The 26,676-nt window shown below is 37.9% G+C and overlaps 1 protein-coding gene and 1 long non-coding RNA gene across 8 annotated transcripts in view; one reads left to right on the top strand and one right to left on the bottom strand.

Moving 5' to 3' along the window:
- Nucleotides 1–2,008: 2,008 nt before the first annotated feature.
- On the bottom strand, nt 2,009–17,736 carry LOC130141999 (uncharacterized). Its single transcript, XR_008819246.1, has 3 exons — nt 17,151–17,736; nt 7,567–7,676; nt 2,009–2,125 (listed from the first exon to the last, which is right to left on the bottom strand). It is a non-coding gene; the product is annotated as an uncharacterized LOC130141999 (long non-coding RNA).
- A 118-nt stretch (nt 17,737–17,854) lies between these two features.
- The window catches only part of LOC130141959 (nipped-B-like protein), a 167,648-nt gene continuing 158,826 nt past the window's right edge, over nt 17,855–26,676 (top strand). For 5 of the 7 annotated variants that reach the window (XM_056323291.1, XM_056323293.1, XM_056323289.1 and 2 more), the window contains exon 1: nt 17,857–18,361. The gene's annotated coding sequence lies outside the window, so the exon portion shown is untranslated. Of the gene's footprint in view, nt 18,362–21,210; nt 21,330–26,676 lie in introns of all 7 variants that reach the window. The other 2 variants (XM_056323285.1, XM_056323290.1) reach the window with 2 other exon arrangements.

Here is a 26,676-nt window from a genome sequence, read left to right as displayed (position 1 = left end):
AACTCTAACAAAGTGGTAAAGAAAAAAATGGATGTCAGGACAAATTTTATATCAAATAGGGCTAAAATTTAAAAGATTTATTGATATTTTCAGAGACATTAGAGGGACATGGTAATAATTCAGAAAATTTTACATGGGCTAGGATATTTTAGTGTATGTGCTTCCAAACTAGATTTAAACTATTAAAGGGTGTCATTTCTCTCTTCATGTGTCAATATAGAGTTTAGAGTTACTTTTCTGACCTAGCTATGTATTTCCATACCTAAATTTCTTGTAAATATAATCCTAACACTGAATTTCTTGACATGAAAACTAGGCAGAAGCTGACAGATGCCATGAGGGGAATTCAGTTTAAAGCACTGTCCATACCAATGCTTTTTTGCAACCTTAAATATCAACCAAGGCCAAAGGTGGCCAAGGTACCTTTTACAAGAAAAGGTTTATGGGTGTTCTGAAAGACTGGTTTTATATTATTGTCGTTTATTTCTGAAGGAAGAAAAACAAGCTGTAGATTTTCTCTCTCTCTCTCACACACACACCCCCCCACCCCCCCCACCCCCACCCCCCAGAATCATAGCCATCTGTGAGGCTGTAGTGTGAGAGAAAAGTCGTCCTTTCTAGAGTCTAACTGGAGAGGAGAACAGGAGGTCAATGGAATCAACCAGAACTTCAAAAGTCCCCAGTGCTCCCAACACTTCCTCATATGAAAAGGAAAGCTCTACATTTGACTGAAGAGAACCAAACAACAACATTTACTGAGTGAATACAGTACCCTTGTTTACCCTTTTATTTAAAACTTGCACAAATTCTCTAAGCAAAAGTAGACATTTCTTATATGTGTTGTATTAAACAAAATCTTGCAATTTATTGTTATTTTGCAAAATGGTTTCTTTCTCTTTTTACTTTTAAGGGTTATGTTTGCAATTGTATACCATGTGTGCTTTCTAGATTAGAAAACTAGGCCTAATGTTGAAATATAAACCAAATGTGCAAAACACTTTTCAAACAAGAAGTTATACAGCTGTAATAAATTTAAATATTCTAATGCCTAGTTTGTTATAGGAAATGTAATACCAGCATTCATGAATTGTCAGACACCAGTAGAAGTAACTCACCTTGCATGGCCTTAAGCACTCTAAGAACTGCAATTCATACATCCACTCATACAACTTAAGAGGCTTCTAGAAAAAGCTCTCCTGCACTAGCACAGGTGACACGAACTTCTTGCAGAACTTCTACCAGAACTCTTTCCACATGTTCCCTGCTACCAAGACATGCCTAATAACCTTAATAACTTGGAGTAAAAGCAACAGTTTTCTTCTGCATTTACTTTAAGCTATATACCTCCCTTTCTTCCTACAAAATGTAAATGTCTCTTACTGTACAGTTCAGTATGGTTCAGAACAGTATCCTTTAGGAATTAGAGAACAAAAGAGAATGGGAAGAAAAAGAGTGGTCCAAAGAAGGAACCTTGTTCCAGCAAAGATGTCAGAGAGGGAAAATACTGAAAGAGAAACATTTAATTGCAGCCATTAAGGTCAGGGAAAATTACAGATCTCCAGTGCTATGAACCCAGGAGACAATCCGAGGAAGGGAAACAGGGTTTTTAGAATTCAGTACAGCCAATAAACTGAAGAGGCTGAGAACTGAAAAGTTGATAATTTTTTATATGCCTTATTTAGAATAACTGAAGTTTTCTGAGGGATTGAACTACCACTTGAAGTTGAGGGGAAGCAGGAATAGAGAAATGGAGGATTAGTTGAAGAAACAGAAAATTTTATCTAAATGACCCCTCACATTATATTATTTTAAAAAGTAAGTACATTTACTACAGTTTTCTTTAATTCCTCTGCAATTCTAACTGAGAAAGACCGTATATCAAAACCTATAACATCTTACCATACACTTAAGTGCTTAAATTGAGAAATGGAGGTTAGGACCCCAGTTCTCAGGTCAGGACACATCCATGTCTCCAGTTATTGCTCAAGAGGAAGAAAAAAATGTTTCTGAAAGGAGCAAATGTTTTCCGCTGACCGAGGGCAACGTATGTCCTCAAGGGATGAGGAGATTGCTGATCTGGGGTGGCAGGTATGCCACAGGGTCAACAAAGTTTTCCACTTCAAAACTTAAAAAAGAAAGAAAAAAATCCGTTCACCCAATCAATACTTAAGCATTGATACATATCTCCACAACACTTATTAAGAAGAAAACACAATGGATGACTTTACCTGATGGCATTTAAGTCCATCTTGAGTTTTTACACTGCCCATATGCGAAAGTTCCTACAACCTTGACCTGTCTGTGATGTTTAAGTGTGACAGAGCTTGAGGCAGGATCCAAGTCTCTGAAAGAAAGAACCTTCTACAAGGGAGGATTGGGATTTGGCAGAAAAGGAATTAAAAGTTGAGTGTCGGTGCCGAGGAACCCAGCGGACTGTTCCATTACCTGGAGAGGGGGAAATCTACTTCCATGCTATTAATTATTCGCTATAAAATTAAAGATAAAATTTCAAAAGGAGAGCGATAAACAGTCATTATAAAGCATGAGGAGGAGATCTATGAATTAAAAGAGGTGAACCTGAGGTAAAATCTTGAGGGCACCTCTCTCCTTTCTCCTGCGTGGGCAAGTTCCACTCAGGCGCCTGGTTTGAGGGAGGAGGCGAGGTGGCACTCCGGTAGCGTGTTTGGGGTTGGCTGGGTGTTTTAGGAGCTTTTAGATCCACTTTTATTTCTCCTTCCAGCATCACCAGTGTTTCCCTCCTCACTGGCGCTGTGGCTGCTCATAACAGTCTCATTTATATGAGCAGGACTGGGAGGAGAGAAAAAAGGGAGAGCAGGGAAGCAGCGATGGGAGGTGGGGTTTGGAGTGACAAAGGCGCAGGCAGCGGCCACCACGGGGTCAGCCCGGGCTGCCGCTCAGTTAAGAGTCCAGTGACTTCTTCAGTCATAATCTGACGTACTGAGCCAAAATCTGCTCAGTAGGTGTAACAAATAGGCTTGGCTAACGGAAGTCCTGAGCATAAATGCAAGTAACTCGACCAGATTTCATACAAAGCGTTTTAAAGAACCGGAGGCTGGGTGAGACCCACCACAGGCAGTTCTCAGGAACATGCTCAGCCATTGAGTACTTCTCCAGGCATCTGATTACACTAATGTATTGGAGTATTTGATATATTGTGTTCTTTAAGAATAATTTAAAATGTCAGTGTATACAAAAAATACTTTTTGCTATTAAGTGATTATACTGTGGTGTCTTTGATTTAGAGGCCCATAATAAAAATTTCTCAAGAAAGTGAGGAACTGGGTTCTTTGATCTGCACCTAGATGACAAGAAACTGAGGGCACTTAAAATGTTCATGAAGTAGCTGGTGTAGGAGCAGCTATCAGTGATAAACATGAGAGCTTTCCATCATACTAAAAATATTTCTGTAGAATCATAAGCATGTGCAGTGCTTCCCAAGCAACTTTAAAATGCCAGTCTCACTTCCTCTGAGAAACTCTGAAACTTAAAAGCAAACCAAAACCACACAGAATAAACAAATTAGGAGCATAAAATGAGGTGAATAGGAGGGGTATTGTCTTTGGAAAGTCCAATTAATTTTTTTAATGTGATAGTTTCTTCTATATAATTAATAAGAACATTTATTGACTACCCAATTACACCTAAGTACCTGAGTAGTATAAGCAATAATACTGTGATAACATGGTATGTATGGAGACTCCATATACTAAAGAGAAAGAAGAGATTGAACTACATTATAACAACTGTGATCCCTCTGGGGCACACCAGTGAAACATCACCAGGAAGTCTGCATTAATCATTGTTCTGGCACTATTTGTGGGGGGTTTTTTTGTGGATAAATAAGGACTTCAGTGCACTAAGCAATCCTGAACCTTTCTTGAGCTCTACATTAACAAATAACCAAACATAGTATTTAATTAAGAAAAAGTTGCCATATGCTTTTGCAGCCAAAGGGAAGTATGTATGCTGGATGAAACCTATTAGATTAATAGTACCACAACTTTTTGCTTGGCACATACATGGTTGTAAGAATTTGTCCTTTAAATTTTTGCAGATGAAAAGAAAACATTCCTAAAGGCAATAATTAGTTATTATTCTACAGCTACTGAAACATGTAGTTGTATTCCTATAGCCTGATTATTACAGGTCTATAACTTCCCTGAAATTACATGTGAAATTTTTGATTTCAGGCATTTTGGCATCAGTATATAGCATTTCGGCATCAGTATATAGCATTTCAAATGAAATTTTGGGGAATCAGAGAAATTATATTTATTACATGTGAAGAGCATCAGCCATAAATAAGTCATATAGACATCTCTGAACTGCTTTTAGAAGAGGGCAAAGCTGTTACAAGGCCTTGTAAGAAAAATCTTCATTTAAAAATACACATTTGTTTTTATTGTTGGGAGGGAAGATTATTAAAGGAGTGAGAAGGAGGAAAAAAGATGTAACTAACTGCTAAGGATAATCAGTTTGATAGATTGTGAATGTTCAACAGTTATGCAGTTTTATACTAACTTCATAACACTATGAAGGTCATCAGAGTGCTGTGTAACACAATGTTCATGATAATGAAACAAAGCCTCACAGGCTATAAAATATGTGACACTCCTGCCCCTATAGACCATGTTATATTTTTGAGTTAATCATCAACAATATAGGGACACTAAGCGTTTTTCTCTTTTCAAGCTCTAGCTGGTATTAATGAGAAGATTTAGAAAATAAGGGGACTATAAGATTATGATGTGACTAACTGTAAAATAAAGACCAATGCCTTGCATTCAAAATTTAAATGGACTAGAAAAAGCTACATTTACCTTTATTAATCTAGATTTTAAAAGCAAAACAAAATCCCCAAACTTCTATTAGTACTTGTTTAGATGACCAATTTTTCATGAAACTGCATTATTAAGGAAAACTCAGATGATGTTAACATCAAAATACATAGCCTGTACAACTCAACATGCCCCTAGACTAGACAGTCAACTTTAGTACTTCTGAAGATTACATGGAAACATCCAAGTTTTCATAGCATAAGTAATATGCTAAGCTCTTAACAGTCAGTCATAAACACAGCACATTTATATTTTAAATTAAAAAAAAAGAAATGAAACATTTACACTCTATAGTCTAAATGAAGTTTCTGAAATTAGCTGTGAAAAAACTGAAAATTGAAAGATCATATTTTCAAGTCTGCACATATATAACAATTTTTCTGAAACAATATTTTCATATAAGTATTTCTTATGGTACACTATATTTTAAACATCAATTTTATAGCATGGGTTTTACAATTAATCTCTTTACCAAGAGTATTCCTTATTTAACTGACTTTTTTATCCAAATGTTATTCAACACAAATACCTTTTCTATAGTATTAAAATAGGATATCCACCAAAACAAATTTTACATTCACCTTCTGCGATGAAAGTTTATTAAATAATGATTGATTACTGCTTATGAAAAAGTCTTTGATCATGTATTTAATTAGGAATTGTTTAACTTGGACAGTGAGTTCAAGGGCAACTATAAATCACATTTAATGGATCCAACAGGTGGTGCTTGTCCTAAGCCCCCTGAACAGGCAGGATGTGAGCAGGACCATCCAGACAAAAAATACTGTGTGCAGCTGTGTCATGACAGTAACTCAACCACGCTTGGATGTCTGGCCAATGTCCCTGATGTGTGTGGACCTTATGGATCATGAGATAGCGTACACCTGCACTTAGCCTAAACTTAAAAGTTTGCAAACGCTAGGTATGTAAGCTGGGTTGTTTTTTTTTTTTTTTGCTGAGTATAAAGGCGGGCAAGCTCCAGGACTGGGCCAGAAGCCTCATCTACAGGTGGATGCACCATATAGGAACTTCCCAGTTACCAAGAGACTCCTGGCACTGGCTGCAATGGGGCTTCCCAGCCAAAGTGGGGGTCAGGATGATGTTATTAAGGTGGTAATTGGCCATGTATCCTTTTCTTAATCGCTGTAATGCTTTGCAGTAAGGATGTGATGCTTTGCTCATATTGCTCTTCTATCATATTGTGCATAATAACTAGTACTGTTTCCTTTTATCATATTGCATACTATCTTCCTTTATTATATTACAATATAATAAACTACATTTATTTTTATATTTGATTTGGAATCCATTTTTGCTTGGTAGCCAGTCAGTCAGCAAAACACCTACTCAAAGACATAATAAATTATTCTTTTGCCTCTATGGGCATTTGACTAGTTTGTAAACATTATTACAAGAAAAAATAAAACAGCAAGATCATTGCTTATAGAGAGAACCTTTTTTAAGCCAGTGGATTCTTTAAGAGGAACAGGTAGAGATTTATATTTTGGATTATTTTTGCCAATGAAGAACAGTCAAAATAGGAAAAGAAGGCAAGTAAGGGCTTTTATATGCTGCCTCTATATTTGGAAGCAAGTGAGAAGGAAACAATCTAAAACATTAGGGAAAACACAGTCTAATGGCAGAGAAAATATAAATATTACCCAAGAAAATGCAAGAGAAACAAGCGCTTTGACCAGAAGAGAGCAATCACTAGTGTAGTCTGGAAATGAGGGGAAACAGCAGTGGAACCATGGAAGGTATGAAAGTAACTAGTAACTTCAGGAAACTCTAGCAAATGAAAGTATTAAAAAAATATTTAAAGGGGCATATGCATATATTATCCTGTCAGGAAAATTCATATTTTGAGTGCTGCCAGGTTATTGTAATTTATGGATCTATTTAGAAGGCAACTGTCTTTAAAAATGGAAACGTATTCTTATGTGCTTTGACTTGAATGGCTAGTGGATTGCCTCTGTCAGAAAAAATATATGATGGCATCAGATATTTTGATGCACTCTATTTCTAATGATTGTGCATACATTCTTTTCCTCTGAAACCATGGGAAAATTTCACTCAGTCTCAAGTCCTTTTTGCTTGACAGTCATCTTGAATCTCTCTTGCTCCATTTTCCTTAGAGCTATGCTCCCAGTGATTGCTCAGACCTGTGTATGAGTTTCTGTGCCTTCTCTGCATCTGTTCCTATGGCATTTTTGGGTTTTTTTTCTCACACATCTAACTTCAAAATATTCAATAAAATATGTGCTGCCCATATGTGCCTTTTTTTGGGTGGTGACATGTACCCATGTTCTCGTGGAGGCTGTTCTTGTTCCAGAAAGTTTAACTACTTTTAAGCAATTTTAATTTTTTAGCAATTTTAAGAAGCACTGTCTATGATAATTAGCTGTAATATGTTTTATCTAACATTATGGCTAAGAGACCATCTTAATACATTGAACTCTGCATGGAAAACATACTACCAAAAGCACAGGTATACATATTACAGCCTCCTTAAGAGAGTGACTATATTGTCTTTCATATCAGTACTTGCACTGGAATGCAATCTTTACTGGGAATACAGTAGATAAAGTTGGCAAACCTACAAAATGTTCAATAGTAACTAAAACCTATAAATTAACATTAATTAACAACGCTGTGCATGCTAGTGTTCTTTCATTATAGTCAAGATTTGTAAACAATTTCCGCTTACCTATAACCTTTAAGAAAACTGCTCATGCTTAATCCCGTTATTTCTCCAAATCTTAGGACAAGATTTTCTATGCTGTTCTTCTCTTCAAAGATGAATTACATTTAAGGAACCTGAGGGAAGTCATATAGGTATTTTAAAACAGCGGGAGAACAAATAAAGAAATTTAAACATCAAAAACTTTTGCAGCACTCTCAAAACTAGCCAGCTGCAACAAGGTCTTTTACCATCACATACCAAGTTAACTTCAATAAGTAGTTAGCACACCTTGCCCCGGCACAGCCACCAATCCCCCACAAGGTTTCTAAGGTCCATCTACTGTTCATGCTGTTTCTTCATACTCTTCAGGCCAGTCCCTCAGCTTCTTGCCTCTGCTGCCTTCTCCTCCTCTCTCCTCATCCAGGTCTCTCTCTCTCTCTCACACACACACCCCTGAAGCCAGCCCACAACTGTATGTTATCAATGTTAATTAACCCAGCTTCATTCCTCTACAAAAAACTAGAATTTAAATATATCATGATGCAGAAAAGGACATTTTTCATAAATAGATCATTTTGACTTGATTTTAAAGTTATGGTGTTATGAGCAAAAAGCAGGTGCAGATCCCTCAGGGATGAGGCACAACACTCAGCAACTGAAAACTTTGGCTTTAATGAAAGTGTATGGTTACCACTGTGGGAGCCCCTGGGACACCATCACTAATCAAATAAGGACCCTATGCAGTGGAGCCCTACTAGGAAGTGAAGCTCAAAGGAAAAGCACCTCAGGGGTGGATAATAAAACGTGTGCTTATTAGCATATCATATATATGCAATGTCTTGTTACCGTGGTTTAACCCCAACCGACAACCAAGCATCACACAGCCACTTGCTCACTCCCCCCCACCCGGAGGGGTGGGGAAGAGAATCAGAAAGGAATGTAAAACTTGAGGGTTGAGATAAGAACAATTTTATAATTTTAACAGAACAAAAAAAAGAACAATAATAACAATTATAACGGAAAAGGGGGGGGAAGGGTAAAACGCAAAGGAAAAGGGAGAAAGGAAAACAAGCAATGCACAGTACAACTGCTCACCACCTGCTGACCAATGCCCAGCCAGTCCCTGAGCAACAATCCCCCCCAGTTAACCCTCCAAGTTTATATACCAAGAGCCAAAACACAGCACTGTACTAGCTACTAAGAAGAAAATTAACTCCATCCCAGCTGAAACCAGGACACTTGTTTTGCTTATTAGCAAAGTAGCTGATGTAATGCGGGTGGTGTTTGAATTCTGAGATCTGCAGCTAGCCACCCTCATTGGCACCCATGCAGGGGTATGTGCAGATGGGTGGGGTGGGTAAGCAAACTATCCTGGGTTACCGTGACAATGAAATAAAATGTGCTTGGGACTCTACATACTCCTATGGGGAGAAAGAAACTATCCCAGGTTACCGTAACAACAAGATAAGATGTTTTATTTATCCTTACTCCTTTTCCATTTTTATCTTAAAATAAATTACATTTTAGAAATTATTTTCATTATGTTAGCCATAATTTAAAGGAGTGCAAAAGTTACTTGTGTTTATTTAATTTTATTGCACAATGTATGCTTCCTGTTCCTTTTCTCACTATAATTTTTTTTTCATAAGGATGTCTAAAAGAAAGAGGGACATCTGTTGCAAGTTAGAAGGCTGTTTTAGCCACCATAAAGGACTTTCTAAAATGTCTTCATATGAACAAAAATCTAACTTGATAGCCAAATTCCAATCAACATTCTTTTGTCAGGTTTCTGGATAAAAAAAATAGGTGATTAATTGCTTCAATAAAGAATTAATTGGAAATATGAATGTGATTTATCTCTAGGTAGAGGACCACAGTTCTCTCTTTCTTACCTTCCTTTTGGCTAATTGCTCCAAGGAGACTGCATTAGGTGTATCTATAAAATGCAATGTAAATGAAACCACCATAAAACATTCACAGGCACTGGAAATAATTTGTCTAAAAACTGTGTATTAAAATGTTCGAACAGACCTTGGCACAGGCTAAAAGCATGCCAGCTAGTACTTTCCTAAACAATTCCTGGGCACGGTTTGGGAGTTAGTGTGAGTCAGGAACCATTCCCAATGGGCAGTAGATGCATGTGACTATCCTGTTTTGAAGAATAAAAGGGTTTAATAATAAAGGCATAAAACATTGTATGGTTACCAATCTCAGTGCCAGAGAACAATCCCAGACATGTTTAACCTAATAGCTTATATGTAGCCATTGAATCTTTTGGCTGATATGGATAACACTTCAGTATCTGAAGAATGGAAAAGTTCTGCTTTCTTTCAAAGAAGCAGTTTTTAAAGGCCTAAGCCCAAGAAGCTTTTAACATACATGATTTAGATAATCATCTCTCTGTCTCAAATCATTTTTTACTGGCAAGATCGTTAAAAAGGGCATGGCAAGGCATTTTAAGCATGATATGATGTTCTCAGATTTCTTTAATCCATAAAAGTGTGGCTTTCAGCTTGCACCAAATACAACAGTCCATCAGGCCAATTTTTAATTTCTGTCCTTTGTCAGAAGATGAATGTCCACATTAACTTGCTGGCCCATGAAACTGCATCAATTTACCTTTACACCTTAAAAAGTTAAAAAAAAAAATTAAATGCCTGAATGTGTTTATCGTAATCTCTCAAAATAATCCATAGCAGCCCTCACATCTCTTGTATGAAATTGCACAGGATTTGTTATGTAACTGACATGCAGTTCTATATCTCTGTTATAAAACATGATGGTAAGTTGCTTTCCCAGTGCCCGTCCAAAAAAAGACTTTTGAGAGGATAAAGTCATATGAGGCTCAGATTAAAGAAAAAAAAAATTGTGGGAAGTTCAGGAAGTTATAGCAGGAACGGTACCTGCTTTCTTTCTGAAGTTCACCAATAGTGAATCCACAGAAAAGAGCCTAAAGAGCATCTTTAGCCAGATTTCAGATTTCTTTCAATGACAATGTATAACTGATCATTTATCTTCCCTACAAAAATAACTGTTATTATGTCTGTTCTTACAGCCCTAACAATACTGGGACAATCTACTTGTCCAGCAGAGTATTCTATCACTGACCTCTTTTTCTGTTATATAATGTATTTTATTGTTATCTATATTTTATAATCTAAATTACATATATTATCTGTGTTTTAAATTTTTGCCTTGCATAATCAAAAACTGACTGTAACATTCAAATGAAAATACTAGAGCTTTGTCTTCAATATTTTTCCTCCATATATAACAAGTATACATTTTAAAAGACATATTTGCCATAGAATCCATATCCCTTCTTCATAGAAACAGAAGCATATTCTTAACACAGTAGAGACAGTGCAAGTTTGTCACTTAAGAAAAAATTAAAAGATGAAATAGTATTATTTCATTCCATATGAAATTCTTGTTGGTAAATTATGCTAAATAATTAGAATAAAACACCCAAACCAACAAACACAAACCTCCATCTGTCTTACCAGAAAAAAAAATAAAATAAAATCAGTAGTCACCATCAAGTTCTAAACTTAGAGCAAGTACCTATACAAATATTTTACTACTCAATATGCAGGCTTCCTTAGTTTTTTATTTTACCTGTACCACTGAAGGCCTCATCTGATATTAGGTTGCTTACTTCTCACAATGAATATTCCATAGTGAATTAATTGCATGGTGCTATTATTTACTCCTTTGAACTAAAGTCAATGCAAAGAGCATAACTTTATCTTACCTGCCATACAGCATTCAGCATTACATTCTTCCTACTCGCTGTTGTAGTTCAGCCTTAACACCAGACTCCCAATCATTTGAATAATTAAATTTAGGATGATAGCTATATGATTGCATTACTATATTACATTCAGATAATAAGCTGAGTTACTTTCAATTATTTTTTTAAAAATTAAAAATATACCATCAGGTGGATAACTGGCTAGCTGAAAAAGGTCTCATAGACATAGTCCAGCTGGCTGGACAAAAATGCACATCGCGCTCAGCTTATCTGAAGTAAAGCAAAATACACTGTCTTTGGCTGTCCTTGTTACACAATAACAGGAAGATTTCGGTGGGAAAAGAATGTTGCAGGTGGGAACAGAAAACTACAGAAGAGAAACTAGGGGCAGGCTTGATATTTAGGCAACTAACCAATAATGAGCTTAACTTTTGTAATATGTATGAGCTAATTATAACAAGGCATAAAAGGCACAATAAACGAAGTCTGCTGATCACTCATATTGAGCGACTGTGTCTTCCCTCCGTCGCGACAAATGGCGCCCGAACAGGGACCCTAGAGAGGGCTGAACCTGCGAGCCACGGTTCGACGGAGATTCGGGTACCGGTCCTGAAAGCAGCGCAGGAGGCGGAAGGGCACAGTCCCCGCGCCCGGGAGCACCTACAGAGGGTCCCGCCGGCCACGCGTCGCCGAAGTCTCGCAAAGGCTGCAACAGCGCTGACGAAGGTATGGAGAGACAAGCGACGTACGATTCGCTCATATGCTTTTTAGAAAAGCGGAGCGTTCGGGACATAGATTGTAAAAAGGAATTCCTCGGGTTATTAGCGTATGGGATAGCATCTGGGTCCCCCGCGGCAGCGGCGAGCGGCGGCGCGCGGCCCGGCAGGCCCCTTCCCGGCCGCGGTTTCTCTCCAAGGCGGCACCATCCCCCCCCCCCCCCTCCGATCGGCGCCATGGCGATGCAAGCGGCCAAGCGAGCTAACATCCGGCTGTCCCAAGGGATCAATCGGACCCTTTATATTCGGAACCTGCCGTATAAAATCACAGCGGAGGAAATGTATGATATGTTTGGGAAATACGGACCTAGTCGACAACTCAGAGTTGGAAACACTCCTGAAACAAGAGGCACAGCTTAAGCTTCTCAAGGAAAAATACGGAATTCATTACAAACCTACCAAAAAAAAAAAAGGTGCTTCAGATGTCCCCTACAAGAAATGGGTTTCTGCCTTGAACTAGCAAACATCTCTGTGTTTAACGAGAAGCCTTTTTGCCTTGATGGAGATAATTTATGCTGTATTCTGTATTTATGCTGTATTCTGAATGTGGAAATTGGTTGGGACTAGGAGGCTGGCTTAAAGGCATTTTGCAAACGGGATTATTATTTTTGATCATTATTGTAATAATAGTTTTTTGATCAAAACCAGCCAAAATTATTTGTAAGCATTAGGCATATCTGAAGAGAATGCCTTTATTTGAATCAGCAGTTAAGGTGTAGTTTAGTCTGAGGCTGTGGTTTTATCTGCTTCTGGTGAATTTTTGAAGTGATGAAATCAGAGATACAAGGTATACTAAGAGTTATGAGGTAATAAGGTAATAATCTAAGTAAGGGTGCTGTCTTTTATATCTACAAGTGCAACATGCTTTTATGTAGCAGAGAGAAACTTTAACAATAATGTTGCTTGAGCGAGATGTGCATGTGACAACTTGGGAAAAGGGATATCACAACTGGAGTGCAACAGTGTTTCTACGTCTGGCAGAGTGAAATCTTTCAAGGGCTGAGTTTAGACAGTCTAAAATAAATTGTTAGTATTCAGAAAACCCATCTTAAGCCTCTTTTGCTTACATAGTGTTATGGAAGTCAACTGCTATTGTAGAGAATTAATGATTTTTTAATACATATTAACAAATACTACTATTTTAACTTGAGGCAGTTGAGTGAGAAATACTCACGTGTAGCATTTGAGGGAATGTCAGCATAAATCGCACTTACAGTAAGACTGCATTTTTAATTACTGTACTCGTTAAGATTCGATGATGCCATAAGGCTAAGGCCTTTTATCACAGATTGGTTCTGAACTAAAAGGTGTGTGCACATGTAGATATGCACATTTGTGTTATTTTCCTTAATTGGCTACAAAATAATATAATTAGGTTGGGGACTAGATCTTGGGAATTTGTCTATTATACTTCTGTTTGTTAAGGAACGTGCATAACACACAGCACCCATGTAGGCTTGGCTTGTGGCACAGTTGTCAAATTTAGCATAGACATTCAGACAGATAAGCAACGTACTCTTCTTGTGTGTATCACCTACAAGCCATTATGGCTTAGTGTGTAAATCTGTACGTAACTATTGAAAAATCCCCTTATGAATGTATATAGCTTAGAACTAATTTTTCCCCTTTGTTAATTCTTTGATATCAATGAGGTATTCTTCAGAAAATGTAGGGACTGGTTGGTTGCATAAGGGTAGTTGTTATTTGGACAGAAAATTGTTAATGGTCAGGGATTTTCCACTAAAATATTTGCAAATATTCCTAGTCAAACATCAGTTTGGTTTCTTTTGGGGTTTTGAGCTTGCATTAGTCCATGTTCAGAACTTTAAAATTACCTTTGAAGTTTTTAAACTTTTTATATCACTGGAACAGAAAGAGCATCTAAATTAAAGCTTCAAGCTAACTTTATTTTTCAAGTATTTCAGGAATTATACTTCTGAACTGAGATTTTATAAGTTGGCTGTGTATTTTCCTGTGTTAAAACGCTGTTATTGAAAATGGTCAACCAGGCCCATGTCGCCCAAAATAAAGATGGGGGAATTGTGGATAACTGGCTAGCTGAAAAGGGTCACATAGACATAGTCCAGCTGGCTGGACAAAAATGCACATCGCTCTCAGCTTATCTGAAGTAAAGCAAAATACACTGTCTTTGGCTGTCCTTGTTACACAATAACAGGAAGATTTCGGTGGGAAAAGAATGTTGCAGGTGGGAACAGAAAACTACAGAAGAGAAACTAGGGGCGGGCTTGGTATTTAGGCAACTAACCAATAATGAGCTTAACTTTTGTAATATGTATGAGCTAATTATAACAAGGCATAAAAGGTGACTGTAAGAGACAATAAACGAAGTCTGCTGATCACTCATATTGAGTGACTGTGTCTTCCCTCCGTCGCAACACCATCATAATGCTAATTTCTAAATATTTTACTGAGACATCACATTTATTTAAAATTCTGCCCAGAAATACATACTACCTGTAAATTACTAACAGGTAAATATAACAATGTTTGTTCATCCCATTAACAACTTAAAATGACAAGCACCTTTATGTTATACCAGCCCTTACAGAATCAAAAATGGAAAAGCACAATACATTTTTCATTCATTCTATAGAAAAAAAATTAATGACAACAAGCAACCGCTAAGAAAACATTGGTGTCAGGTGTGTTTTTACAGTAATATTACATGCTGTCCAGAATTTATGAAGCTAAATGACAACATGTAGCTGTCAGGGAAATTAACATCAGAATGAAAAGGGCAAAGAGGCCTCCAGTATTTTCAACAGTGTATACATGCATATTGTATAACTAGAAAGCTTTTTATCTCAGTACACAGTTTCAAACAGCAGCAAGAGAGGTACCTACAACAACGTATTTTTTTGTGAAAATTGCTTGAGAAATACATTTTAAAACCAGTACTGTCTGCATGGAGATCTCCAATTCCTGCCTTTTAAAGTTACACTAAAACTACTGAATTATTGATTCTTTGAAGAACAAGAAATTAGTCTCAGAATAACTGACTGTGCAAACACCTTAGATTTATGGGAGCCCAGTCATTTGTTTAGGGCAAAAGAAACATTCTCCCTTGACATCAAAGGGAGCAGGATTAGGTTCTAAAGCTTTACCCTGAATCTTGCAGTTCATTTTCAGGGCTACATAGGCGTGGATTTATCAGGGGAATTCAGAGAGCTTTGCATTTGCATAGCCATCAGCTTTGTTTAGTGCAGCATATGCTCCTTAAGTGTGCCACAGTCATGGTTGTATGACTGCATAACTCCTCCCATACAGATTAGGACCACCTCTACCCCATGACTAAGATCTGGAACAGACATAAGATTTAAATTATCTTTTGATATGCTTTCCAGTAATATTATGAAATACTTGTTTTTATCCCTTTTTCTGGGCATTTCAGGCATAACAAGATGAACCCCATGCATACTAAAATATCTTTTTAGGAACATAGTGAGTTTTCATTCTGCAATAAATCTTTGTTAGTAGACCTTTGAAGACAAAAGGAATACAAGGAACCACTTGTCTGAATGCAACTGAAGAATTTGCACTTTCCTTTAAAAAAGTAGATTACAGTAATATCTAATGGAATAAAACATATTTAAGTATTTAATTTCCCTTAAAAAAATGTCCTGATTTGCTCATGTGTGTTACAACACCTTCTAAAACAACTAATGACTTAAATTAGTTGTTTTCTTGTGCAGGTAAAACATCATAGTACTCAGACAAAACAGCCATTTCTACAAATTCTTTTAGTTGAATGGGATTTTAAAAGCATAAAATGGTCCAGTGACATTCTCACTGGAAAATTCCAACAGAAACAAAGTAGTCAAATATGTGTTGTGTCTTACCATGATGTTTGTACTGGCTAAACCATATTTCATATGGAAGACACATGGCATTTGAAAAGCAAAATTTCAGTATTTACATTTTATTTACACCCTAAATCACCAATTAAGAAAAAAATCACTATATAAATAAGTTACTAAAATCACATGAAGACTCCATCAACATGAATTGGTAACAATCAGAAGTAGACTGAAGTAGTATTCCTAGACCAACTTTGTCATTTTTGAATCATATTTTCCTTTGAATTCATAGGTGTACATGTCCACATAAATATGCGTATGTGAATTCTTAAATAGGTAGTTTATTAAACTTTAGTTTGTTACCAAAAGAAGATAAATATTTCCCCCTTGACTTACAGAGTTGCACTGTATTAAATTAAGCACAAAGACTTATGAACATACTTAGTTTACTACACCAATATCTATTTCAAATGAATAATTAAGTTGTGAATGAATAAACCTTTTATATGAACTTGGAACAAAGGTATATAATACATTTATTTCAGAGCCCAGTTTACTCTGTCTCCATTAAACTTACATGAGCATGTACCCATTAAATATTTGTATTTCCAGTACTGAATTACCATATTCTCCAGTGCTGTCTTCATTTCTGTACTTTCAAACAAAACCACATACACTTGTAAAATGAACTTTGATTCATCCAACATTATAAATTTAATAGTCTTTTAAGCTTGAGAAAGGCATTTTAAATCTGTATTAAAGACAGAGAACTATTCAGGAAATCCTAAGACTTGGAAAAATTCAAGTGCATTGGTGTGAGATATTATCCCTCTGTGCAAATAATATCCATCCAAAGCTGAAAGGGTGTGTTTATATGTTACAGAATATTTAAAGCTGGCTGTGTCCAAATGTATGGCTGAATCCTGAAGTCCACAGACAAGGAAGGCTTCCTCTGAAAATCAAAGGATTTTTGTCCAAGTACTGAGGAGCAAAACTATATAAATAGGAAAATACATAGTTGATTCATCAGATATAAATGATATTATCCCATTCTATTATTATTCACAGTTTACCTACACAGAGGAAAATCAGAAAATCTTTCAGACTAGGACATTCACTTTCATCAAACACTCCATCACAACCCAAAATTAAAATATTTCCAGTAAATCTAGCGGTGGTGGTGGAGAGCACCAGCCTCCAGCAAAGGGCCCCGAATTTAAATATCAGCATTCCCCCCCATGCTCGTTTCGGTACGCCCACCTGGAGATTCCTCGCCCCAGCAACGTTTCCAGCATCGGGTGTTTCAGTTCCTGCGACGCGGCCTATTTACACCCGCAGAGATGGACATTAGCAGTAACACTAACTCCAGCAAGTGTCCAGCCGGGTCTGACACATCTCACCCGCTGGGGCGGGAGGATGGACACACGAGACGACAGGACTGCCACCTTTGTGGGTTCATTTTAAGATGCTTTTTTTAAGTCTGCCTCCTGCAAGACGGCATTTTTTAGTTCTCCTCCCCACCATCCTTAAGGAAGGCAAAAATAAAGCCCAAAACACGTGCTTTTTTCAATGGTTACTTCATTACAAATCACTGGCTGCCTTCCTTTCAGCGCAGGCCTAAGCATAAACTCCAGTCTTCTTCCACACGGGGGGGGGGGGGGGGAAGACAAACTCAAGCAGCAGCCGAAGGGGTGGGGAAGCCATGTAGCGGAGCCTTGGTTGTACCCGCTGCGGCGAGGCGAAGAGATCTACTCCAGCTGCAGCAGAGCTGGGAGGGGAACGACGTGGAGCAGAGCAGTAGCAACAGCGGAAGCAACACTGGTTGAGCGAGTGAGAAGAGAGTAGCGGAGGGAAGGGGGAGGCTGTTGGTGTTTGGCGCCGGTGGAGGGAGTCATTCCTGCAGCGGCACTTCCGGTCGGCATTTTGTTCTGAGAAGGGAGCGAGAGGCACACACAGAGGATCCTTTCCTTTCCTTTCTCCTGTTCCTTCTTTTTCTCCTTCTTCTCCCTCTCTTCTCCCCACCCTACCCCCTGCACTTAACCCCGCTTGGTATCAACTCACTGTGCCCAGGCTGCTACCTCCCCCACCCTCCTACGCTCGCATATACGGAGGGAACGGCGGCCCCTTGGCAGCTCCCCTCCTCTTGGCTACCTCCCTGCGGCTTGGAGTGTGTCTCGGAACCGGTTCGGTCCAGCTCATGTTGATGTTGTGAAGCAGGCTCAGGGGGAAGGGATTTGTTTCGTCTGCTCACCTCCCGGCTCTACATGTTTGCTGCACCGAGGAGGAGACGGAAGAGGAACCAGCCCCCCTCCCGGCCCGGATTATTGTTGTTATATTATCTCCCCTCCTCCTCCTCCTCCTGCTCCGCGGCGGCGGCCTAGCAGCGGCGGCAGCTCCTCTAAGGAGGGAGGGGGCGGATTTCTCTCCCCTTCTTTCGCATTCTCGTTGGATTCAAACGCCGATTTGCTCAGGTAATCCCCCTTCCTTGTCTCCCCTTCTCCTCCCTGCCCTCTCCAGCAGCGGGCTGGGCCTCCCAATCCAGACGGCCCAGCACTGCCGGGAGCGGAGGGGATTAGCTGTTATCTGGGGTAGAGGAGAATGAGTGGCAACCAGAGGTGTTTATTTCGCAGCCCTCCTTCCTGCTCGCTCGGGTTTGGTGGAGGAGATTGGTTCTTCCCGGGCTGCCGGGAAGCCTAGGCCCAGTAGAGAGCGCAGGCCCGCCGGCCAGCGCCTTTACTCCAGCTCGGGGATTAGAAAGGCGAAGCGGCTTCTCAGTAGTAGGCCTCAACCCGGAGAGGAGCAGGAGGAGGAAACAATACAATTAGCCGCAAACGTGCACTGATCCTTTTGTCATATTTACAGCTTCCCCAGGGCAAGGAAAGAAAGTCCTAGCTCAGACGGCCCTCTGAAGTGGAGGAGTAAAGTGGAGGAATAGGGGAAGAGAAACAATGTAAATACCCAGAAACTGAAATACCACCTCTCTTTACTGTTGCTTTTTTACCAACTCTGTTCTGAACATTCAAAAGTTCGAATGCACATGGATTTATAACGTGCAGAGCTTTAATCTTTAACTAATATAGCGATTGATTAATGTGTTAATCACTTAATATATTTATAGCATAAAACTAGTGCTTATGGAATGATTGACAACACAGACACCTGCAGACCCAGGAAATACAGATAGGCAAGCATATTGTGTCAGGTACTCCACACAATCCTGGTTTTCATGTGCTGTATATGTTACAGGAATATGTACTGAATTCAGATGAAATACTATTTTATACTCTTAACAAACAGAAAAGGGGAGAGGGGATCGTGTGTAAAGTGTGATGTTTATGATATTTCAGGGACCAAGGTGAAGATGAGATCTTACCCTAAGTACTTGAGAATCAAGAGTAAATTAAGTGAAAAGTGAGGAATCTTAAAAAGTGTCATCCTTTCTTGTCAGGCCGTATCACTGAGCTTATTATTATCCTGAGCTTGTTATTAGCTGTTTGTGTGCATGATATTTGAATATGTAGTTAGGTGTCATTTTAACAGGTCAAATGTGTTTTGTAAATGATGGTTGATTAAGTGTCAGGTCTTTAAATGGTAGCTAATTTACAGTAAAGTAAATCTTGGGTTTACCGTGTGGTAGAGGTAGAGAGTGTTATTAAAAATGGGGGTCGCTTTAAAACAAACACCCTGTGAACTAATAAAAATATGCCTACAGAAGCTACATAATTGAGTGAAATTTTAAGATACTAAGTTTCTTCTTTCATATAGAAAGGAAACTACATAATTTGTCTTTTTCAGTAGGCTTTTTGGTTCTGCAGGTAGATCTGTTGTAATAAGTGGTTAATGTATCTAATAAAGTAACTTTCTGGTATATTTTGTTTAGAGTCTTATAAACTGTGCTATCATATCTCAGAGTGCCCTCTGAATATTAACTCGGAAGTTAATATAGCTGTCACATAGAAGTGTATTTTTAATGCTGTAAATCCGTGTAGCAGTCAGTAGTGTGTTGGTGATTTGTATTGGTCAGGGAGCAGTTTGAATTTTAAAAAGCCTGAAGATCCTGCTGAGCCCCAATCCCGGCCTCCCTCCCTCCCACTAACCTCCCATTCCTGCCTTTGTGCTGCCTGGTCCTGTTAGACACTGTTTGCAACAGGGCCTCAGGCCTATGTGCGTGGAGAGGAACCATTTAGGCTTCGAAAAAGCAGCTTTTTACCTTAAACTTTGTGAATTGCAGAGGGAGCTGTTAGTTGTCTCTAACTGTCCCTATCTCTGCGTGTAGCTGAATTGCTGTTTTCTTTTGGTCCGTAGCATTCGTAGAGGCCCAGTGTAACTCTGCTTTACAGGAAAGGGCTGTGCAGAAGTAGTTGTAGTTCTTGGGTAGTTTTTATCATCAGGAAGTGACGTGAACTCTAGCGTTTCTTTTGTCGTCTGTGTAAAACTGCTCTCATTTTAACAAAAATGGGTTTAAGCTAACAGTAGTGAACTTCCCTGACTTATTTTTCATATAAGGGGGTTTGCTTTAAACATACCACATAAAAGCAGGAAATAAGCTACTGTAGTTATGCAGTTCCTGTCAAGTTTATCTTGCCAGGATTGTGTTTACAACATGTTCTTTTTTTTTTTTTTTTTAATTCCCCCCCTTTAAATCGAGAAAGCATGCACTTTTTTTGGTATGAAAAATAGGTGTATTTATAGAGGGAAACTTAAGATGCTGCTTATTTGTAATGAGTTTTTTTGATTTTGTTCTTCAGAGCCATGTGGTTAATCCTGAATTAGTTGCATTATCAATTATCACAGTTTATGTAGTTGTAAATTTATCTTGAAAATTATATTTAGCATACAGAAATACTTAATGTGGAAACGTTTATAAGATGACTTTTGGTTTAGACTGTATTTTTAGCACATTTAAGAGTGTGTGTGTGTGAAGCAGGACTTTCGTTCTTTTTTTTTCTTTTTTTTTTCCTTACGCTCCACCCCTTTAGTTTATACTGGTCCACTTGTTTATCACAAGAGCTAGCTGCTTAAGGAGGATGTAGTTATTTTATTCATGTTCTAGAAATAAAAAATTATTCTTGAGGCATTAGTTGTAACAATTATTTTAACTGGAAGAGGAAAATATTTTCTTCTTGTTATCTTTTATTTTGTGCTTTTGACTACCTTGTATATATTGAATTTTTCCTGTGTACAGGTTTTATTTCTTTTTTTTTTAGCCTTTGCTATCTTTTAAAACTGTTTATACTTTTTTAAAAAACATTTTTTACACTTATAGGGGGAACAGAACAGGATCAGAGAAGCAAAATTAACCACTTAAACCCATTTACAGATCCCTGTTCTACATAAGAGTACATGTACCCTGGTGCAACCTCATTGCATGTTTGAGACTATGTATGTTAATGTTCATATGACTTGCAGAATCAAGGCAATAGATGGTTCTAACCCAAGGTAATGACTATGGTTTTTTGTTGTATTTATATGATGATTTAAGGTAATACAGCCTTAATTCTAAATTTTTCATGTATATATTCCTCTATAATATAAACTATATTTTGAAGGATACTAGATGAAAGATAGTCAGTCTGAATTGATTTGAGCCAGGAGTTGGTATACCAAATTTCCTGTTACAGTTTTATGTATGTATTATAATAAAAATTGTTAATGATATTAAATTTATATTAACATTTACATCCTGTTGCACAAGAAATGCAAAGTTAGTGGACAATTGCTAGTAACTAGAAGGAAAAATATACTTCTATTCTTTATATCTATATGTAGGAAAAATTAAGTATTCACATTCAGAAATTTCTGCTTTCTGAGTACATAATATTCATTGATGTGTGGACATTTTGACAACAATTATGAGCATACTTAATTGGAAAAATGAGTTTTGATATTTAGTTTGGTGTCTGGTAGGTTTGTGGTGGATTATCCAGTGTTAGAACAACTATTTAGGGTCACAAAATATTTCACTAGAAATATTTAACACTTGAAAAAACTGTCCATTTCAAGATGATACTGCTTTTTTTCAGTCTTTCATATGCCTTTATTAGAAGTAGTACAGGTTAAGTTAGCTTCTGATTTTGAATCATTAGCAGTAATGAGCACTCAGTTGCACAGAGATGCCTACAAGGAAATGCTTGAAATTGGTTATGTGTGTATTATTGTTAATAATGATCCTTTTTAATAATCAAAAAAGGAAGACCTTTTGAAATTACAACTGTTAAAGGCTTGTATGCTAAAAACTTCTAATATAATTCATCTATATTTGTGGTTTAAGTTTATTAGTGTTACATGCACGCTTTATGGCTGATTCTGACCTCCGAAGTACATGGGAGAGGAATGCTTTATATTGATATCTACTGCACACCAGGAGTGAAGAAATTGTGTTTGAGGAGATTGTGGGGGACCTATGATTTGTGTCTCACTTCCTGTCCCTACTTTTCACTACGGAAAAATCTCACTAGCAAAAGGGAGAGGAGAAAGGATTTTGGCTCAACTGTATGTAGAAACTAAAAAGAATTCCAGTCAAATTGAACACAGTTGTTGATACGTACTTGAAGGTGACTACTTAGTTCATACAAATAAACACTGAAGAACATTTTTCATATTTAAGTCAGGGAAAAATTCTAGAAAATTTTATTTTTATTGCTTTTAATATGTGTATCAGTTGGCTCTAAGTGGTTTTCCAATTGGAGATCTCAAAATTCTGAAAAATGAAAATATCTACCCATATAAAGATTATTGCTGTGGCTTGATTTGAAGCACTTTGTTTCTTTTGGGAGTGTGTATGTGTAGACATGCAATGCATTTTACAGGAACACTGTTAGAAAACACTAGGCTGCAATGTCAGGGACTTGGATAAGGAAACAGCAGACTGAGATTGCAGGAAAGAGTGTAATCCAGCCCTCTTCTCCATATGCTGGGCCTTTAACTACACTACTGTATTTCCCCCTTACCCTCGTGGCCCCAATTCAGTGCCTGGGAAATAGTAGCTGACTGGTATACTGATATAGCCTAGCTGATATATTTGTTTTTCTTTGTCATTCAGTGTGCAGCTTACTGCTTTATCTACTGTATACCATCCATATCTTTCAGGAATGCTGAAGTGTTTTCATCTATTCATTTGTTGGAATTATCTCAAAATACATACCTGCACTTCACAGACATTAGAGATTTTTTTTTTTGTACGTCTGTAAAATGTTATTTCCATTTTACAGATGGAAGACTGAAAGTGAGTCAAATAGTGAGTTTGTAAATTGCTTATAAATCTTGTGTAATTTGACATGCTTTATTCTTGAGATTTTTCAAGTTACTTTACAGCACTTAAAAGTTCATAACATTGTTTTGACTTGATTTGTGGTTGAGCGCCCTGCATTTCAACGTACTGGGCTCATTGTTTCTCATGGTGGATTCCTAAGTAGTATAGAATGGGGGTTTGCTGATGGCCTTAAGCATCTGTTCAGTTTCAGCTGTCTTGATTATGCTGAGAGCTGGACAAGAATAGATTTCCTGTCCTGAAAAATCAAAAAGAATCATCCTCCATATTAGGAAGAAATCAAAATCTCTTAAAATTTATAAGGAAGAACAGAGACAACTAGATAATAACCCAAATCCTGCAAGTAATTAAATGGTTTGTCTACAATATTGGAGACAGATTCGAAATATTACTCTGTTAACTTCCAGCAGGATCTAGTAACCCTGGAAAGTATCCTAAGCATTGGTTATTGGCTGTTAGGGATAAAACTCTGCCTCTTAAATTGATGATTGTTATAGTTGACGTAAACTGGTTGAATGGAAACCTCTGCAACCTAGGTGTCAGACCATTTAACTGTGATGTCAGTCTGTTGTCCAGCTGCTGTACAGCTGTTAAGAAAGCAAGACTGTTCAGAGGTGTAGTAAGTGTGTTCCTAGCCAGAACATTGCTTTTGGGATATCAGAAGTCCAGGTTCAAATGCCTGATCTGTATCAGGTAGAGAGGTTCTTGAGCTTTTCTTCCCCTGTATGGCTTTTTATGTTCTAATCCTATGCTCTAGGCATGACCCAGAGGCTGTGGGTATGTTACGGAACAGGTAGAATTTTTCTTTCTTTCTTTCTTTCCTTGTGATAAAGTTTTCTGTAAAAATAAGCTTGCTTTTTTATTTTTTTTAAATAATAGGAAATGAATTTTCTTCTACTAGCATTCTCGGTGATGATTGATTCCTCTTGGCAGGTTCCTTAAAAACTCTTGTTGAGGTATAATCTTTAACATAGAAAAGCTTAAGTGTATCCTATTAAAATTTGGCAGTTATAAGCAACACTTCAGTTGCTTAACAGAATTGTTAGTCAACTTCAAGAATGCATGTTGCTCCCTGCTTGTTTTGTATAGGTGATGTATATAACTTGGTGAAAAAGTAGCTGACTTATCTGATTGTAGACATTAAAGTTGAAAAAATTTTCATGTGCAACAGAACCTTCCTAATAAGTGTGGTTCTAAGCAGCGAGATGTGGTACAGACTCTTAGTTCTCTGGTGTCCATTCCCTGTTTATCCACCGTGCCGATTCATTTGAATGTGGAAAAGACAAGAACTGAGGTTGCAGATGGCTGGAAGGGTGAGCACATGGAGAAGAGTGGTGGACTGGAACCAGACTTATACAAATGGGGAGGGAATGGGAATTTGAAGGGCAGGAATTTGGAGGAGGGTAGGAGCTTGGAGTTCCTAAGGAAGTAATGGCTGAACTGAGAGGACTGGATAACAGAGCTGGTGGGGCAGATAAGTGTCCTTAGTGAAGAATACAGGAAGAGCTGTGAAACAGCCTTAGCAAGAAACTGAGACAGAAAGGTACTCTGGAATTGGGTGTGCAGTCAAGGGAAACAGTTTAGGCATGGGAATGGGTGGGAAGTATGTACTGAGAGAGACCAGAGAGGGGAAGAACAAATGGCTTCTCAAGCCATTTGTACGAAACAAGGATTGGCTGGGCAAAGAAGCATTATTTCACACACAGGATTTTGTTGTTTGAATTGTCTTCCCCACTCACCCAGGAAATCGCATAGTTAAAAAAAAAAAAGCTCAGAAATGTGGAATACTTGTACTTGTGAGAGCAAACTGTAGGGCAGGGGTCCTCAAACTACGGCCCGTGGGCTGGATACAGCCCCCCAGGGTCCTCAACCCGGCCCCCGGTATTTACAGAACCCCCCCGCTGGGGGTTGGTGGGGGAAACCAAGCAGCCGTAGATGACTGCCTGCCCCTTCATCCGCCCTGGCCCCCTGGTTAAAAAGTTTGAGGACCCCTGCTGTAGGGAATTCTGTAGTTCAGATTACTTGTGTAGTCTGCATTTGGCATCTTTGTGGATGCATTGTGGTAGTCTTTAACTCTGTCACTGTTTCTTCCTACAGCAGGATGCCTATTTCACTGACTATGTGGAATGAATAGAGATTTAAAAAAAAAAATTATAAAATCAACCAAACAAAAAAACCCAACTCCACACACACACACCCCCAAATACAAAAAACCAGGTTATACTAACACATCCTAGGATTAGCTTTAGATATTGTTGATCCTGCCTTGGGGAAAGGGATAGACTCTTGAGATTACTTCCAGTCCTGTCTTTTATGATTAGATATTTTGGTTTCTCTTTGGTGTTCAATGTGTACCTTAATCACTTCACATCATTAAACCCTGCTCCAGAGACAGAATTCTTAATTTCCTCATGGGCTTTTCTGTGATGTGTATTATGATATTGGAATGCTTCACAAATACTTGCTTGTTTAATATTTTTGAGGGAGAGTATGTAATCATGCAGGTTGGGAACTGAGATGCAAAATTAGTCTTTATAACTTTGGAAGTCCAACTGGAGCAACTGTAGGGCTTGAATTTTAAATTAACTTGACTTTTTTTCTATCATAATGTGTGTGATGATAATATAACAGATTTTGTTAATTTGGTTATAAATGACTAATCAGTGCTTCTTCAAATTTGGCTTCAGAGCATGCAGGAAGAAAGGAACACAGAAATATAGTAATAGAAATAGAATCAGATTCCCAAGAGCGGCATTTTTGTTTCCTGCTATCTCATATGCAGCCTCTTTCACTTCATGCTTCTCTTTCATTTTTACTTGAAGTTGGAGAGTCATGTATACAACAGACCATACAGCCTTATGAATAGCCTCTGATTCGTTTCCAGAGCAGATCCTTCCTGTAGGCTGAATGAAGATTGGGCCCAGGGGTGAGAGGAGAATGTTACGCAATTATATAATCCAAAGACTGTGTCAGAATTCTTGAGTGCAAGGGATCTTTATTAAGTTTTGGTTGACTTTGCAAATGTGATTTTTCAGCCGGGGGTATGGAATTTCTGGTAGAAGTCTAGAAAGCTTTGAGTTGATACACAGAAAATTTGGTATCAACAAATACTCAAACATTACTTTTTCTATGTTGAATGCTCTGTTTTAGAGGGCTTTTAAAAAGTCAGATCTTCAACATAATTTTAAATTATATGAATTTTAACATATGGAAATGCATTTAATATATTGTTTTAGGCATTGCCTTGTAAACCAGCTGTCACAGTGCAGTAACTAAAATTTGTAATCTTGATTTCTACGTAATAAAAAAGGAATTGGAGTGAGATCAAAAAGGGACTTCATTGTTGTGATACTGCTGTTGAACAGGTCAGCCCCTAAGTGTTAATCGCTAGTTTGAGATGTGTGAGTATGCAAAATGGAACTCACAACTCCTGTGGTGCTCAGTAAGTGATCCATATTGGTTAGTCAATAGAAAACATTGAAGAAATTTTTACCTCCTGAAAGAGAGTTTAAATTA

This window comes from Falco biarmicus, chromosome W (assembly GCF_023638135.1).
Source record: "Falco biarmicus isolate bFalBia1 chromosome W, bFalBia1.pri, whole genome shotgun sequence".
NCBI classification, from domain to species: domain Eukaryota; kingdom Metazoa; phylum Chordata; class Aves; order Falconiformes; family Falconidae; genus Falco; species Falco biarmicus.
The sequence above is the reverse complement of the archived record's forward strand: the minus strand, read 5'-3'. Positions and strand labels throughout refer to the sequence as shown.